Source organism: Lissotriton helveticus, chromosome 9, assembly GCF_964261635.1.
Source record: "Lissotriton helveticus chromosome 9, aLisHel1.1, whole genome shotgun sequence".
In the NCBI taxonomy this organism is placed as follows: Eukaryota; Metazoa; Chordata; class Amphibia; order Caudata; family Salamandridae; genus Lissotriton; species Lissotriton helveticus.
Genome location: NC_136070.1, coordinates 668,282,849 through 668,297,440, shown reverse-complemented (window position 1 = coordinate 668,297,440; position 14,592 = coordinate 668,282,849). Strand labels below are relative to the sequence as shown.

Below are 14,592 nucleotides of genomic sequence, written 5' to 3'. Positions count from 1 at the left end.
CCTGCAGCTCACAGCTTAAACCCACCACACCACTCACATGCATCACAGTGCTCAACACCACCACACAACCACCTTTCAACACACAGCTCAACCCCACCACACCACTCACCTGCATCATGCTACTCAACACCACCACACCACTACCCTGCAGCACACAGTTCAACCCCAGCACACCACTCACATGCATCACAGTGCTCAACACCACCACACAACCACCCTGCAGCACACAGCTCAACCCCACCACACCACTCACATGCATCACAGTGCTCAAACCTACAGACCAGTCACCTGCATCACACGGTTCTACGTCAGCACCCTACTCACCTACATACCACTGCTCAACTCTCCCTCGCACCTCGCCTGCATCACACTGCTCAGCACCACCACAGCACTCTCCTGCGCCACACATCTCAACGCTCCACGACACCTGCCCTGCATCACTCTACTCGGCTCTCTAGTAAGCCAAACTCCGCACCACACACTTTCTTCCGCTCACCTTTATTTAGTACACCGTTCACCTCCACAGCTCTAACCGAGCCCTCAACTCTACATCTCTTATTTCTACCACGCGAAACCTCCGCGCCAAAGAGGTTGACCTCTACAGCACTGCGCCCAAACTCTTGCATTCTACAACTTGCCTTTACCATAAAACATCCCCACAAAAGTCGCACGCACCACAACACTCACCTGGGCTCAGTGCACCAAGGAGCTCACCTGGACTCACTGTCAGTCCTGTCGCAGAGAGAGAGAGAGAGAGAGAGAGAGAGAGAGAATGGAGGGGGCGGCATAGAGAGAGAGTATCATAGAAGGAGTGTGTGGGGTGATCTGCCGCTGGAGGGTAAGGGGGCGACTGCTGGCAGTGCTCTCTCTGCAAGAAAAGAGAGGAATGACAGCCCCTACAAGTGAGTGAGCGACAGCCACACCAAGGGGAGAGAGACTGACAGCTGCTGCAGAGGGAGAGGTGGGGGGAGCATCTGCAGTGGGAGAGGGGGAGTAACAGTCCCAGTGGCGAGAGAGGCCGGGTGAAAGCCGTTGTAGGAGCAGAGGGGTGGCAGCCCTCACAGTAAGAGGCAGGGTGCTGGGAGCTCTTGCGGGCGGTGGGTAACCGGTGTCAGCCAGCTCCTGCCGCAGAGGAGGGGGCAGCAGCAGCCCCTGCAGGAGAAGGAGGGGGTGGGGGACTACAGAGGTCTCCAGGCTGAAACTTCCTGTCCCCGGAAATGCAGACACCCCCCAAAAGTAAAACGCGTGTCCCTGGGATCCTGCGCTCTTCAGACGGCTCTCTCCACGAATTCTCGACCCCCCCTCCTCCCCCCCCCCCCCCCCCCCGGTTGGCGCGCTTCCGCTCCCCTCCTCGCTGTGATCGTTGTCCTGCAATTACTCCCGGCTCAGTCAATGGATGCTCTCCCCCCTCTGGCACTCTCTTGCCCTCCTTCCTTCCTTCGGTCTCTATCCCCGTCTCTTGAAATCTCTATCTCCGTTATTTCTCCTCCTCCCAGTTGGCCTTGATGCCTCTTTCCCCCGACTCTTTAACCCCTGCCCGGCTGCCCCTGCCACACCTTTCTACCCTCACCTACCTGTCCACTAGCTTTCACGTCCACCTGTGTCGCCCCCTTTCACCTTGTCGTGTTTTTCTTCTCCCTGTCACTGGCGGCTCCCTTTCTTGTCCTTAGCTTCCACTTACCTCCGCATTCTCTTCTCACAGTCTCTTTGCCCTTCTTCTGCCCCCCCGTCTCTCTGACCCTTCTTCTCCCGCTAATTTGGTTCTTCTTTGCTCATCCCTCGCATTTCTGATCATCATCTCTTCTCTCCCTTCACGCCCGTACCCTCTGCCCTTCCCCGCCCCTGTCCCCCTCCTCTGTCTGCCGCATTCCATCTGTTCCCCAGTATCTCCCTTTCCACTTCTGTCACCCTGTATGTCCTTCCCAACCACAGTGTCGAATCTTATCCTCCACACCAACTCATGTCTCTTCTGACTTCTCTCTCTTGTCTTTGTACCCAGCTATCTACCTTTATTCATCTTCTTCCCGTGCCTTTTCGCTTCTTTCTCCCATTTTATAATTTCATTTTTCTTTTTCACCCCAATTCCCTTTCTCGTCACCTCTTTTCTTTCTCCAACCTGTAACCCCTTTTTCTCCACATTCTCTATTTTTTTCCATCTTTTAGCTCCTTTTGTTTCTCAGTATCTCTCCACTTCTCCTTACCCGTTCCTTCCCGTTTAACCTATTCCCGACCCCCACCTCTTTATTCCACCCCCTGCACCAGTCTTCCGTTCCCTCGTTTCCTTCTTTGACTCACTGGCCCTCTTCTCTCCATCATCATCTCTCCTCCCCCACCTCTCCCTGCCCTATCCTCATCTCTCCCCTCCATTATCTCCACGCATCCTCCCTTCCGTTGCTTCCCCTCCCACTTCGCCGCTATTTCGGGCTCCTCATTATTTTCTAAAAAAAGAGCAGTTCCTCAGTGTAGAGGATCCTCGGTGCGGCAGGGCGCGCGCACCCGCCCCCTCAGCACTCTCACACACCTGTGCGGGCTTCTCACCCTGGTGAGGTGAGCGCGGCTGAGGCACGGGGCCGGAAGTCGCACCTCACGCACGGGACGTACAGAGGCGCGAGGGAAGGGCTCGAGGAGCCAAGATTACGCCTTGGGCGCACGTGGCCTCCTTTCCAGAGTGTTCCACCGCACACCTGTTTATGCCGACGACCGGTTCCCTCCCAGGGCGACCGAAGAGGATTCAGGACACTGGGGTGCATACACAAATCAGTGCTTAATTTGTGCCCGAGGTGGGTATCGGTACAATTTTTTTTTCTGGAACGGGGACTTATTTTTCATCATCACATTTTGCACCAGAGGAAGAGAGAAGAGGGAGGGCGGTTGAAAAGAAAGCTAGGAAGAGAGAGTGACTGGGAGAAAGTAGATATGAAAAGAAGCTGCAAGAATGGGGCAAAGAAAAAGGAAGTGTAGGATGGAGATGGGGTCAAGGCTACGCGGCCTCAGCATTGGGCAACCCAAGCATTAGGCACCACAGACTGTATGCTCCCACGAAAACCTTTGAGCCCTGGAGGTATTTATTTATTTTACAACTTAAGCAGAGTCCACTTCGCTTTTTAGGCTGGATTCACAAAATCATTAAAGTGTGCATGGCTAGCACGAGCAACTGTCTGGATTTAGGAATGCAGGTTATTCATTAAAGGGATTTTGAGTCCACAACTACTTCAGGATAGTGTGATATAGGCAGCAGGGCCACATGAATTATGTGGCAGGAGAGGGACATATTATGCTGCAGAGTAAGGTAAGTTATGCAGCAAGAAAAATCCACATTATGTGACATAATGCGGCACATTTTGTAATAGTATTACTTCATTATTTTATCATTTTTAAGCTTTGTAACACTGTCTGAGAATTGGCTGACCTCATTTGTACTAGCTTATCACCCAAGTATGGCAATAAGCAACAGTAAGGTGACCAGTTCCGCTTTGTTAAGGGCCTTCCACTGCGCAGCTACACATTTCATTGCATTTTTAGTAACTTTTGAACCATTTAAGATAGAAAGAATTTTTTGGGTTAAAATCTGCAGTTTATGCGGCAGATGGTGGATTATGTGGCAAATGAAGCAAATCTATAATCAAGTGAAAATCGCCACAGCTGCACAATTGCATAAATCCAGTGGCCCTGGTAGGGGAGATGACACAGCGTTCGTGGGTAACCAGCCTGGAATTGGTTGGAGAATTACTGCTGCGACGGGTAGAAATAAAAGTGGCATATTAAACACCCTCAAAACCTGCCCGGTGAAGATTTCCAGAAGGTATGAAATATGTCTAGAAACGCCCAGCCGTGGCTGCGCCACTAGTAAATAGTAAATCTTCAAGTATTTCAGCACAAATCTTACTGTGAACTGCATATACCATAATGTACTTGAAGAAAATGGTGTTAACATGCCAGTGGTGTGCTCCCACCCACTGAAACTATTGTAGGTTTCTTTTAGAGGGAGTTGACATGGCCCCTAGGATGCACCTGAGCTCCGGAACTACTTCGCCTGAGAAACTAATGGCAGTATATTAAGTTCCCCTAAAACAAAAGCCTGCTCATTGCTGAAAAATGCCAAAGGTCATGAAACTCAAGCTGAGAAATACCAGCACTAGTGTCACCAATACTGGATGGCGGATCCTTATGAGTATGAATGAATATAACACTGAACTGCATATATCATGATGCCCAGGGACTGGAGCTAACACACCAGGAGTATGCTCCCACCCATTGGAACCACCTTGGAAATAGCCGAAGATTTAGTCCTGCCACTAGCAGGCATAATAATGTCAATATCAGCAACACTCCGCGAAGCATAGTGAGGTACTTAGTACAGGCTGTAATAAATAAATCACTCCACACAAGGTTTGTTGGAAAAACAGTTTGCTGCAGGTTTATTTCATACATAAAGTATGCCAACGTGGTGGGTTAACTTACTGGCGATCCAAGGGCTGGCTGCAGTGATTAACCTATGCTGGCCGCCCGCCCGATGAGCCAAAGGGCACCTTGGCCAACCCAATTGGTGCTACCATTTATCTGGGGGATGGCCTTCATCAGGATCCAGTAAGCCCTATCCATTATATAGCTGAACCCAGTTGTAGTTCATTACTAACAATAATAACACTCCAGCATGGGCACACTCACGCATGCGTACGTTCCACTTAAGCATAACCCAGGTTGTTTTCGGTAGGGCAGATAAGAGACAGACAACTTCAGTAATAATGTTTATACATTTAAATGTTCTCTTAACAACGGGGAAGGGGGGGGGTCGCAGGGACGAACAATTATTTAAAGACCACTCCTAGTACAGGTCCCAAGCTACAACATATAATAAACACAAAGGAACAAAGGGGGTCTGCAAAACCACCTCGTGTGGCTGGCTACCCTGAACTCCAATGAAGATCAGGAGTAGGTACCCTAGTCACCATGGATAGCCTATTTAATAACATACATTATAATGAAGGGTATGCATGCATAGAAATAAGTACATACAGTGCCAGTTTACTGAATCCCAATAGCTCAGAAGTGGATTACCATCAAATGAACTTAGTGATCAGTCCTATCATTTGGTTCACCCGTATCAAGGGGTTGGTCCTTTGATCATCGAAACCATTTAACCACGAGCTCAATATTAGAGCAGGATCAAGTCCACAGGCACTTATGACAGCCGATCATTGATGGTTGTGGAGATAGTGAACTCGCAGTCCAAATAAAGAATATAGTGGTGAATTAAAAAAGAGTGGGATGTCCTAAAGAGAGATAATTTTATTAAGCTAAGGACATCTCCCCTTGTTAAAACCAGAACAGTGCAAACGACAGTGAAAACAAATGTCTGTCGTGAAAAAAGGCCAACATGTTTCTGCCTAGCGGGGCAAAAAGTGTTGCCCCGGCTATCGTCAGGGTCTCTGCTCTTGAAATATTGCTACTGCTGAAAGTGATAAACTAATTATAATCAATGTACGAACAAAAGAAAATGTGTTAAAGGTTGGAACAAATACAACCTGTCAAATTTACTAATCTTCCGTTTCAGTGGATGCATGAACACATCCAGCTTGACCCCCGGTCAAGCTGGATGTGTTCATGCATCCACTGAAACGGAGGATTAGTAAATTTGACAGGTTGTATTTGTTCCAACCTTTAACACATTTTCTTTTGTTCGTACATTGATTATAATTAGTTTATCACTTTCAGCAGTAGCAATATTCCAAGAGCAGAGGCCCTGACGAAAGCCGGGGGACGCTTTTTGCCCCGCTAGCCAGAAACATGTAGGCCTTTTTTCACGACAGACATTTGTTTTCACTGTCGTTTGCACTGTTCTTGTTTTAACAAGGGGAGATGTCCTTAGCTTAATAAAAATTATCCCTCTTTAGGACATCCCACTCTTTTTAATTCACCACTATATTCTTTATTTGCACTGCGAGTTCACTATCCCCACAACCATCAATGATCAGCTGTCATAAGTGCCTGTGGACTTGATCCTGCTCTAACATTGAGCTCGTGGTTAAATGGTTTTGATGATCAAAGGACCAACCACTTGATACGAGTGAACCAAATGATAGGACTGATCACTAAGTTCATTTAATGGTAATCCACTTCTGAGCTATTGGGATTCAGTAAACTGGCACTGTATGTACTTATTTCTATGCACGCATACCCTTCATTATAATGTATGTTATTAAATAGGCTATCCATGGTGACTAGGGTACCTACTCCTGATCTTCATTGGAGTTCAGGGTAGCCAGCCACACGAGGTGGTTTTGCAGACCCCCCTTCGTTCCTTTATACATTTAAATGCACATAATGCAAATGGAATACACGTGTTGGCTAAACCATTCCTTGTGACTTCATGGCAAATCACACCTAGTGGTGTGCAAAAAACATACCACACAAGACACTTGATTAGAAACCAAGACGATCAAAAACAGAGTACTAGGGTCCTCCTAATCCTTCCTGGTGACCTGAGGACATTCCTTGTGGACCTGCTGCCGTGCTACGGGGGAAAAGACGCCTGTTCTTACCCGTCTAACGCCCTGGTGGGACTCGTAGTCCCAGGGTGCACCGCACTGCCCTTGCTGCTGTTAGAGTGCCCAATTGACTACAGCTGCTGCTGCTGGGGGAGGCGCTGTCATCCCGCTTAAAGCGCCGCCTTCCCCCACGCAGGGCAGGGCCCTCCTAATCCTTCCTGCTGACCTGAGGACATTTCTTGTGGACCTGCTGCCATGCTACGAGGGAAAAGACGCCCGTTCTTACCCGTCTGACGCCCTGGTGGGACTCGTGGCCCAGGGTGCACCTCACTGCCCTTGCTGCTGCTCGAGTGCCCGAATGACTACAGCTGCTGCTGCTGGGGGAGGCGCTGTCATCGCGCTTAAAGCGCCGCCTTCCCCCACGCAACACGGGACGCGCGCGGGCGGGCGGCGCCGGGAGAAGCCCGGGACAAGGGCGGGGCCATCTTAGGCAGTCAGAGGTCGTTTGAGGCCGGGCTGGGCCCCCCCTCTAAACTTTTACTCCTGATCACTCCATATGGTTCTGTGAGTAAGCCTAGGGGCATTTTGAACTCTTGAAACAGTGCATGGGTCTGCAATATATGTTCTGCTAAAAAATGATAATCATGGATACTCTGTAAATATTGAAACGGATTATTAGCTGACCACTGTCTCAAATTTTTTCTAAAGATATAATTGTGGAAATGTAGTTATTTATTTGTATTTATTACTCTAAGTATCTTGCTTGGTTCTCTTGAACTGACTGTATTTTAAAATGAGCAAACGGAAAGTAGGAGTGGGCTTAGGAGTGGTTGGAACTCTAGATGCCTATTTGACTAGGACAGAGTCAGTTCTCAACAAAGAAATCATAATGACTGAGCATAGGTTATCCCTGGACCACTCATTTAGTAGGCTCTCTACTACCCCTGCCTTCCCAGATACTTTGATTACCCTTAATCACACTACCTCACCCCCAGATCAACAAAGGATTCCCCAGACGGAGGGTGATACATCTATATTAAATGGAACTAGGCTCTCTGGGACTCTGGAATCGGTACCTAGCCCCGCTAACTATAAACTACGGGGAAGGGCAAAGAAACAAAAAGTAGTAACTACCCGCCCTAAGAAAGCTAGTACCATAGCTAAGAAAACCCCAGGAACCAGACACCTAGGACACACAGCGTCAGGCAATAAGGGGTTGACAGTGGGAGAAATATATGACATGGGTAACGTGACACAGAGAGATTTAATTAATAATGTTCAGAGTGATGGAGGGATACCTACTGACGGCCCGCTGTTGGGGATTTTTGGGGAAAATTAGAGACTATGGTAAACACCTTGTTAGAACCCATAGTACAAAAATTATGTGGGGTAGAATCAAGGTTATTGAACTTAGAATCATTGCTGGTTAACCTTCCAAAAGTCACAGTTATAGCGGACTACCATAAGTCTAAAACCGAAGCATCGACTGTGAATGTCAGAGTAGGTGATGATCCAGTTTTAGCTAATAGAAGGCCCCATGCTGCAGGAGGCCCAAGTAATCACAGGGTGAACACGAGAGATAAAACGGATTTAATACAATCCGCCAATACCAGAAGGACCTCTCCCTTACCAGAGCTAAATCAGAGGATAGAGGACCGGCCTTCCGTGCCCCGGAGATCTTCAATTATTGATCTACCGCCAGAAGCCACCCCGTATGAAGTTATATTTGAGCATGTTCCCGCCCTCCCACCAGGAAAGAATGAAAACTATGGGCAATTGTTGAATAAAATAGTGCATTGGTTCTCCCAGAATACCCTAGTCGGGGCCAATTTAATTAATCATATAATCATGGCACGCAGAGTTAACTGGATTGGTAGATCCAGTAAACAAGGGACGGGTGACTGCATTATTATTAATTTTGATAATCCCCATACTGCAGGTCGTTTACTCTCAAGGGGTCTTAGACTACAGCCAACAATGGGTACCGTAATACAACTATTACCTCTGGGGTTCTTCTACAGGCCACTACCGCGGAGGGATCCGGTGAGACTTGGCCTGGAGGAAGAACTTCAGGGGGATGGCTGGTCTAGGCCGAGACCCTTATATCACCCTGCTCTTCTCATGCCACCACAGTTACCATCAAATAGACAAAATAATACCGGGTACAGACTACCAGTACACAATAGATACAAAACTTTGTCTGGCATGGAGGCTTGCGATTGACTTAGGGAAACTGGTATCTCAGGAGGGGGGAGGGCCACCTTAGGAGTTGAAGAGGCCAAGCAACAAAGGGGGAGTCTGAATAACCTTATCTCTTGGAATATAGCAAGGTTGGCTGCCAAGTTAGGGGACCCCATGTGGATAACCTATGTTAAGCAATGTTAAGCAATTTTTGATAATCTGCTTACAAGAAACTTGGTCGGCAGAATGTGACCTCTTCTTGGAAGGTTACAAGGCTTATTTTGTTCCAGCCACTGTATCCAACAGGGGGAGACCAAGGGGGGGAATGGTCATCTATGTCTCCGTAGCTGTGGCATGTAAAATCTGTGTAGTACCCACCTCACACTTAGGCATCCTTGCATTAACAATACGTAGTGGGACCTGTACATTGGGTTTAGTAAACTTTTATAACTCATTCTCATCCTGTCCTGATCAAAGTAATATATCTGCTCTGAATGATTGTATCAATAACTCCATGAGTCAAGGCCTACATAGCCTTATGGTTGTAGGTGATTTTAATATTCATTCATGCGGTAACCCCTTACTGTCATGTATCTCCAAGTTGAGTTGTCCACGAATGCATAGATTTCGTTTCGAGCATTCGGTCGAAGGGGATCAGCTAAATTACACGATTATTGACTTAGATCTGACATCTACCATGGCCATGTCGGATCCACATACCAGATTTATGGTGCCTACGTTTAAGGGCCATGGGAAAGGGACCTTTATTGTCTTTTTCTTAATTTCATCTTAAATTCAATCATTTTTACATTCCTTTTTAATTCTTGAGAGCGAATTTAGCGAACACAATCCTTTATCTCTACATCTAACTGGCCCCTGGGTAGCTAAAACAGGGGAAAGCACTAAATTGGGTCTATTGCGCCCAACCGATGGAAAACCCAGACTAAGATGGTCGCAAGTAACTCCAGAACTGATCTTTAACAATATTAAAGTTGCATGTGCGGATGAAATAGCCTTTTGCACACAGCTGGGGCACCTATCCACAAAGGTGTTAGTGGCCTTCCAGACTATTACAGAAAAGGTTACTGAGTTGTTATCTGCACCATCTAAGAAATAAACAAATGTGGGCCCCAGATGGTTTGATCAGCACTGCTCAAAGACAGCAAAAAGGCTGAGGGAAGTTCTAGCTATCATCCCCAGAGTGCAAGCTGACGTAATAGTATGTCGTAGGGATTACAAAGTAGCGTTACCTACATGAAAGGGAGCCTTAAGGGATGAAGCTTGTGGGGAGCTATTGGACCCTGAAACCCTTAAGAATAGCTCCAAGTTCTGGAGCGTACTAAAAAAAAACATTCTTTGATCAGGAGGCAGGAGGAGGCCTTGAATGTTATATATCTAAGGAGGAATGGGAGGCTCATTTTGAGCAGATGTATGCCTGTTCCTCTGAACAGAATCATAGGCTGGAATCCGGCCTCAATGTTGCAGAAGTTAAGTTTGGGAGGGGTGAAATATTGGAAGGAATTGTAGGCTTAACAGCTGGTAAAGCCCCTAGTCCCGATGGGATCCCCCAGATCTTTTTAAGTCTGACCCCTCCTTTTGGGCCCCAATACTGGAGTCCGTTTTCAACGCTGCGGCACAACATGGCTGCCCACAGTCATGGGCGACTTCTACTATAGTCCCCGTTTTTACAAAAGCAGTCCGCACTGTTACAGACCCATATCACTCATAGATTCCATGGTGAAAGTAGTAGGGAGGGTTCTCCTGCAAAGGCTCACATCGTGGGCAGAGGACAATAAGATCATGTCCGACACTCAGTATGGGTTCTGCAGGGGGCGATCTACCACTGCCCAGTGCCTCACATTTTTTTTTATATTAAGCAAGTACACAGTGGCACACCAGGGGACTATTCACCTTGCCTTCATGGACTTGTCCTCAGCTTTTGACTGTGTGAACAGAAAGAAGCTTTGGCAGTCATGAGGGCAAAGGGTGTTGAATGCGGTATTGTAGATTTTTTAGAAGATATACATAGGTCCACCAGAGCAAATGTTCGGTTTTCCCAGGACCTGAGTGTGACAAAGGATTTTAACATCAAAAAGGGAGTCCGTCAAGGATGTATTTTGGCTTCCTTTTTGTTTAATTTTTATATTAATGACTTAGATAGCGTCTTGAGGGAGGTGGGGGCTGATTGTCCCAGAGTGGGACGCCGGGGAATCCCGGTCCTGCTATATGCGGACGATGCGGTCCTCATATCCAGGACAGAAAGGGGTCTACAAGCACTTTTAACTGCCTTTGATGCTTTTATGACAGACAGGGATTTAACAATAAATAATTCCAAATCATATATTATGCAGGTAGGGCAGTCACCAAAAAAGAACTTTCAATTTAAAGTGGGAGATGCTAAAATTCCCCTCACTAGCACGTTCTCGTATCTTGGAATCCTTTTTGATAACAAGCTGAAATGGGACCCTCATGTTCTGAAAAAGAAAGGGGACGTTGCTAGGGTGAATGCAGCAATTTTTAATTTCGCATCCAAATTGGGGAAAAAGCCTACTGGCGCAATGTTGCAAGTATATAAGGCCAAATCAGTGGCTACCGCAACTTACGGCAGCGAAATATGGAAGTATATCACGAGAGACTGTTTACAAATTGTGGAGAATGTTTTTCTGAAACGCTTACTGTGTCTCCCACGAGGAACATCAAACCTAGCTGCTCACGAGGAACTGGGGATCCAGAATGTTAGTGATGCATTCTCCCTGCGCCCTCTGACCTGCTGGTTAAAAACGTGGTTAAACCCTGATATTCCCTTGACCCACATGATTTTAAAAGACTGCCTGTCAGTGGATAATTCATCTGCAGTACTGTGGCTGAACTATATTAGGAAAGTAACAAAGAAAATATAGGAGGCCCCCTGTTAAAAGGTCTGGGACCAGGGGAAAGGTTAGAAAATGAGAGTGTCCCTAAAGTCAAGTCCTGCCGTTGATATGGTCTTAACGAATTAGGTACCCACTGCAACTAATTGATAACACAGTCACCACAAATACCTATGGTAACCACCTCATGTGTGTCAGAAGCTTCAACTGACTGGCTACTGTTCTCATGAACAATTTTAAATTTATTGTGTAAACCAATTGTATTTGTTAAAAACATCATGTATGCATTGTATAACAACTGTATGTTCAGAGCTCTTTTTAACTTGTGAAGTGTAATAAATGTATGTCTTATTTTACATTACAGTTTTTGCTATCTTTTAAGAAATTAATTGTTGTAGTGCCGTTATAGATTGTCAAAAGTATAAAGAGCACGATTTCCTAGGGAGTGTTTTTTTAAATTGCACGCTGCTAGTCAGTTGAAGCTTCTGACACACATGATATTTACTTTATTTGGTGGTTACCATAGGTGCATGTGGTGACTGTGTTATCAATTAATTGCAGTGGGTACCTAATTCGTTAAGACCATATCAACGGCAGGACTTGACTTTAGGGACACTCTAATTTTTCTATATTAGGAAAGGCCTTGTAAGTCTAGGGCGGGGTGAGTTATTTGATAACCCTGAATGTATCAACAAGGCGGATGTGGAGGCAATAAAAATGGCTTTCCTCCTAGAAAGAAAATTGACAAGGGAAGCTAAAGAGGTACAGAAAACTAGCGTTCGGACATACATTATGTTAAAAACAACACCAAATACTGAGCCGTATCTTTTGGGTACTTTGTCCACGCACGAGAAATTTTTATTAACCAGGTTTGTATGAACTTGTTTCATCATTTGCTTGTAAGGCCAAAACTCTCTGTTTTTAACAAAGAGGCAGCTCCCTGCAGCTGCGACGGAAAGTCTCCACAGGACATGCTGCATTTTTTGTTTTTATGTAAATTGTACGAATTCCCCCGCAAACGCTATTTGGTACCTCTTTTAAAAAAACTTAATTTTTGTCAGGTTAGGCCAGCTATGATGTATTTACAACTTGCGAATGGCGATTTTATACTTTTTATACTAGAATTCTTAAAATCAGTTGTTAAGTATAGGAAATCTATGGACTTATAATGAGTTCTGTCTAGAAATTTTAAAGTATTTTTATTAACTGTATGCTGCTATAGAGATCATTTAAGAACACACTGTCACTTTCTTCCTTTTATATATTGCCGTCTCAATGTATCGTAACAATTATTATTTAGTGTTTTAAATTAATCATTGATTATACTCTGTTGTTGATATTATCTTCCACAATGAAATTTTATCCTGATGTATTTGTTTGTGCAACTTTTATGGTTTGTAATTCAAAACCGAAATAAAGTTTCTTGAATTGAATTGAGTACTAGAATCAATTCTTTGTGTCCGACTTAACCCTGGAACAGCTTTTTATTGACCATATGGGAAGAGGATGAGCCATCCTTGTAGACAAACTCCTCATCATAATGAAAAGAAGTGTTTATGACGTAAAGCAAAGAACAGGGTGGGGACTCAGGAGACCCAAGCATCACCAAAGTTCTTCAAATCGCTCTGAACCAGTCCCATTCCTTACCACTGGTCATATGGCCAAGGTTAATGAAAAGGTAAAGCCTAGTTCTAAAGAAGCACAATCACATTTGCCAACCCTTCCTGATTTTTGTATGTATATTAGGTTTTCCCTATCGTTTTATAAAGTCCTTTTCATTTCAATCGTAATGCTCAGAGATTTGTAGCAATTATGTTGTTTTTCAGATTAATTCTTATTTATACTATTCTTTATTGCTGTAATGTAAAAAACATTTATAACATTAATAATTATATTTCTTTTTCATAGTATTTACGCTATTAATATTTATGCGTTATATACTATGTCATGCTAAATCAGAATTTCAAACTACCCTCTCTTGAAGTAAGACTTGCCTGCTTGTCCTCAGTACATTGATGGAGTGAAGAGTCTAAAAGGAGCCACTTTGATGTCCAACTACAATGCAGCTGTACTTAGGAAATGGAACGTCAGTATATATGACACTAAAGACACATCATCCTACACCTCAGTAACCCTTACCTGCCTCAGAACTCAAGGACAAGGCTTCATAAGGTGCAGGGTCTCTGCCTCAGCACAGTGAGAAGGTCTCCTCCGCAAACCCTAGCACTACTGCCCCCCCAGAAGTCCGAGCACATTGGAAAATGAAGGGATGCCTACTTCATAGCTCCCATTCCCCCCAAGTTCTGCCTCCCTCAACTCCCTCTTCAGCAATGGGCCCACAAGGGAACATAATAAGGAGGACAGCAGCATGAAAGGTTTGATTGCAAACACTTTGGGGTTTGTGGCAGGGGGAGGGTTGTCTTCTGCCCTGAGCTTTCTCTTCCTCCACTATGTAACACTCTTTCCTGCTTTTTACATCCTAACCAGATGCTTCCTTTGTTTAGGATTAATGCATAATCACTCCAGAAGATTGACACAAGACCATTCCATTCATTAGGCTCCCGCATTCCATCTTCCGTCCACCGTTCCCCTCTCTGTGCCCATTGATACTGGCATGGGGGTGCATCAAGCCCCTAAATAACACAAGTGCGCCAAGAATCTGCCTTGTCTATTTGAATTCCATTTCACTGCTTTGTACTCATTGTGCCATTTCAGACTACCAGTGCTTAACTTGAGCCACTGCTTGCTAATGGGGCTCACCAGCACTCATTTTTGGGACTGGTGGGGCCTACCGGCACTTAAGTGGATCAAAGAGGCCTGAGGTGGATTCTGGTCTATGGAGCCTTGGAATTCGACATGGGGACATTTAATAGCAACTGCCACTGTCTTTCGAACAGATAGACAGCTTTCGGCACCAACGCTCATTATGTTACAAATTAAACACTAAATAGGACCAGCCATGGAATTTCGTCTTAGCTCTGTCCCAAAAATGTTAGCTCAGAGCAGCCATGCTCTTAGGATGACAAAAGAGGCATTGCATGCTTGAATTATTT

General features: G+C 45.5%; 1 protein-coding gene across 1 annotated transcript in view; it reads right to left on the bottom strand.

Annotated features, from left to right (window-relative positions):
- Positions 1–1,789, bottom strand: part of RASGRP2 (RAS guanyl releasing protein 2) — a 329,120-nt gene extending 327,331 nt beyond the window's left edge. Inside the window, exon 1 of the mRNA XM_078660760.1 lies at positions 1,682–1,789. The gene's annotated coding sequence lies outside the window, so the exon portion shown is untranslated. The remainder of the gene's footprint in view (positions 1–1,681) is intronic.
- Positions 1,790–14,592: the final 12,803 nt, after the last annotated feature.